We start from the raw sequence: 4,207 nt of genomic DNA on the forward strand, positions 1-4,207 counted from the left end.
TGAAGCGATAGGACAGGTGCTAGAGGAAAAAAATGAAGCTGTTTTAAGATGTGGTCCTGACTTGAAGGTGGCCATCAGACCCCGCACATACAGAGCACTATGTTGGAGGGTCTGAGTGGAGGGAAGCATCACTTCTGGCTGGCAGCAGCAGAGAAAGCATTCCCCAGTCGTTCCTTCTTGGTTCCCAGGATGTCCTCTGTGCCTCTGTGTCACCACTTGGCCCGCCCCATTCCAGGCACTTGCTTGTCTTCCTTATCTTTCTCCATAATGTGAAATGGAAGCCTGGGAGGAGAAGATCCCGCCTCACAGGTGTCTAACAAATGTGGGTGGAATTGATGTGTTACGGAAGTGTCACTCAATTTTGGTCCAGGTGGGTGGAAAAAAATTTGGGGAAAGGAGAGCTAATAAGATGGTGGTGGTAAGGATAAGGTGTTATAATCAGAAGGCGGGAGCAATGATATCCCAACAAGCAAACTTAGTACGTGGCTTAAACCAGGTGATAGAACGCCAACACAGCCAAGGACCGCAAGAAGGTAGCTGGAAGCCCTCTGCCGAATAGGTTAGTCTGCAGAACTGGAAAGCTAAAATCTTTTCCTACTATCTACTCAAGTTTAACCAGAGCAGATGAAGAAATAATGAATAACTAGAGGGTCGTAACTTTTTAGAAAGATCAAGTAAACACAGCACCCCCCAAAAAAGGTGAGGCTGAATGTCAAAATGTAGAGGAAGCTTTTGAAAATCTTTTTTTTTTTTTTCTCCTAGGAACTTAGCTGTATTTTCTCTCTTTTTAAAATCAAAGTATAGGGCTTCCCTGGTGGTACAGTGGTTGAGAGTCCGCCTGCCGATGCAGGGTACACGGGTTCGTGCCCTGGTCTGGGAAGATCCCACATGCCGCGGAGCGGCTGGGCCCGTGAGCTATGGCCGCTGAGCCTGCGCGTCCGGAGGCTGTGCTCCGCAACGGGAGAGGCCACAACAGTGAGAGGCCCGCATACCGCAAAAAAAAAAAAAAATCGAAGTGTAGTTGGTTTACAATATTATATTAGTTTCAGGTGTACAAAATAGTGATTCAGTTTTTTTGGATATCTTTTTTTAAGTTTGTTTTTGGCATCTTGGTCTGTAAGCAATCAAGTAATAGATGCCATCCCAAAAAGGAATGTTTGCAGGAACCAGAGTAGTTGAATCCAACTATGCGTGATGCCTTTAGACTTGAACAATACAATGGCATACAAGGACTCTCCCACGTGAATCAGCCAGGCAAGCCAATACCAACTGTGCACGAGGGTGTGATGATGCTCCAGCAAGTACTGAGTGAAGGGGCCCAGCGGCCCTAGGCTCTGATAAGGAATAGTCTCAGGCTAGAAGATCATCCAGTTTTCAAGCAGAAACCTTAGGAGCCCACCGATCTTGCGCTTACGCCAATAACCTAGGCAAGCGCCAGGCGCGCAAGAGCAAGACCCCCCCCCCGCCCCAAGTAATCTATTTTAAGGAGTTAGATTTTAGCCCAGTGAGTTTGTCTAAGAAGAGCAGGGCAGGAGAGTTGTTATAAGACTGGCTAATGGTTAAGGTAAGGAGCTGAGAGGAGGTGAGAAGTGACAGATTGGAGGTCTTAGTGAGATGAAAGAACTGTTGGATAATTGAGCTGGATGGGTTGGCCAGGTTTTCTGGTCTGCTCTCCCAGCAAGGTACCCCTGAATTGGAGGAAGGAGGGGACAAACACAAGGTAGGGAGGAAAAGGCACGAGGAGAGGGGTTGAGATGTCCTAGAGGGCAGTGGAAAGAGGACTTGGAAAAAGGAACTACCTTGGTTTGTCTTTACAGGGAGCATTAGAAGCTGCCACTTGGGCTGGGGCACAGAGGTGAGTGCAGATGGAGAGGGAGAGGCTTCCATGGGACAGCAGCCACAAAGAGGACTACGGTGGAGGCAGAACAGCAGGGAGTGACACGGAGAGTCATCTGCAGTCAACAGAGGTGTCAAGGAGAGCTCTAAGTCTTGCTCTCCACAAGGAGCATCAGTTGAGGGCAGTGCTAACCCTAGTGGAGAGAGCAGGGCGTAACTTCCTTTGGCCATGGTCCCTTTAAGCGTCAGCACATTTGTCCACACAGCCTCCATGACCTAGGGTGGCTCCTCCATCTCTTGGTTATTCAGAGCTCTGCACGGGCATCTTCTGCAGATAGCTTTCCCAGATCGTTACATTGGCTCAGGTGCCTCTTCTGGGACCCCAGCATCCCTCTCCCTAGCGTTCCACCTGTCTCCCTCCTTCGTTAAAGTTTTCTGCCCTCCATTCGCTAGACTGTGGACCCGGAGGGTGGGTGTGCGATCAGAACTATGTCTTTGGCTTCCCTCCTCCAGGCCCTACGCCGACTGAGCCCCCATCCAACCGAGTTCCGCCTTCGGCGCCTCTGCAGATGCTTCATTCTCACGCGCATAGGAACCCAGACCGTACATCCGGATCTGACCTTAGGTGGTCCTCAGATTCGGTGAAACCAGAGGGCACCACTGGAGCCCACCCACCCGCGCTCCATAGTCACTTGAGGCGCTTGAAGGAGGAACCCACGGGAACCCCGCCTCCTGGAAGCGAAGAAGTCGGGGGGGGGCGGCTAGGAATGCGCCATTTGATTGGTTGGTGGTGATGTCATAGGTACCGTTTGGGGTGGGCCAGGGGCCTTAGCCGGGGGATCTCCGCTGGTTCCAAGCAGGAACCGCACCCGTTGGAGCGTTCCGTGTCCCAGCCCTAAACCCCTCCTCGGTCCAGGGACGCCTGCGTCCTCTGCTCGTGACGCTGCAGCCCACTGTCGCTGCTGCCTTTGCAGGCTGGCCCGTAGAGCACCTCCTGGATTGTCTCTCCGGGCTATTCTGGAACCGGAGGAGCCTCCTCCCCCAGACAATGAGTCTGCCATGGGGGCGGAGCCATCCATTGTGCCAATAGAAACAGTGGCTTTCTGATTGGAACGCTCCTCGTTCACCACTCCCCCGCCCCCGCCCGTCCTCTGTGACGTCTGTTCCGCGGCGTCTGCCCATTGGCTAGCCTGGGTCGACTTGCGCCGAGTAGCATAGCGCGAGCAAAACTGAGATTCCGTTAGTGCCTACAAGGGGTTAAGGGACGCAGTCTTAGCGGGCGAGGGGCGGGGACCCTAGGAGGCCGGGCCGCAGCCGTGCAGCAATGCCGGGTTCCACGTGGCATTCCAGAGCACTCCAGAGACCCACGGCCTGGAGGCGGGAGTGTAGCTTCCAGTGGAAGAGCCCCCAACCCGGAAGACTGCTGGCGGCCAGCAAGGCAGGGAAGTTTGCTCCGTTGGGGCCCTCCAAACAAACAGATGGTCGCGACATGTTTCATGAGTTAAAACTCGCTGATTGAGACCTCCCTGGTGGTCCAGTGGTTAGTACTCCGCGCTTCCACTGCAGGGGGCACGAGTTCGATCCCTGGTCGAGGAACTAAGATCCCGCAGCCAGCGCAGCCGAAAAAACAAAAAACAAACAAAGCGAAGTTTTGATCGAACAGTTAAGGCTGTTGTTTGGCCTGCTGGCACCCCAGGCCCCGTCCAGCCATCGTCCCCTCCGACCTCAGGATTCCACATAGTATCCCCGCCCAAGAGTCATGAGAACGCTTTCTCTGCACATCATGGGCACCAAATTTCAGACCAAAATCCGGGACAGGGTTCGAAACTAGTGCTCAGGAAGGGAGATCCGCAAGCAGAAATCTGGAAGACGGAGCTGAGACAGCGCCCTAGGGGGAGGGATGCTGGTGAGGGCGGTGGCCACGAGGAGGGTGGAACCAGGGGCAGTGAAGCACCAAGCCCGGTTCAGGACCGCGGTTAGCACTTATGCTCCGCCCTTAATAAAGATGGCGGCAGTAACTTCGATATCCAGAGCTGCCATGCGCGACAGCCTGTACCATCGGATTTGGGGCTTCGGGGCGGAGGTGGAACGAACCATCGCAGCGGCCGGGAGCCATGTTGGAGCGACGGGAGGCGGCAGCAGCGTCGGGGTTGCTGTGGTGGGGGCGGCAAAAGCCGGGGCCGCTCCCCAAAGGGACTCTGGCCGCGGAGTAGATGGTGCCCAGAGGGTGGCGGCGGCGCGGAGCGACAGGCCTAGAGGCGGGGGACCAGGGCGGCGGCAGGGCCCCGGGTGGGGGCCCGAGCAGCGAGGCGGGCCCAAGGCCTGGACCCAGGCGGAGGACAGTGGAGGCCGTGTGGGGAAGTAGGGGGTG

This window comes from Lagenorhynchus albirostris, chromosome 10, assembly GCF_949774975.1.
Source record: "Lagenorhynchus albirostris chromosome 10, mLagAlb1.1, whole genome shotgun sequence".
Lineage (NCBI taxonomy): Eukaryota > Metazoa > Chordata > Mammalia > Artiodactyla > Delphinidae > Lagenorhynchus > Lagenorhynchus albirostris.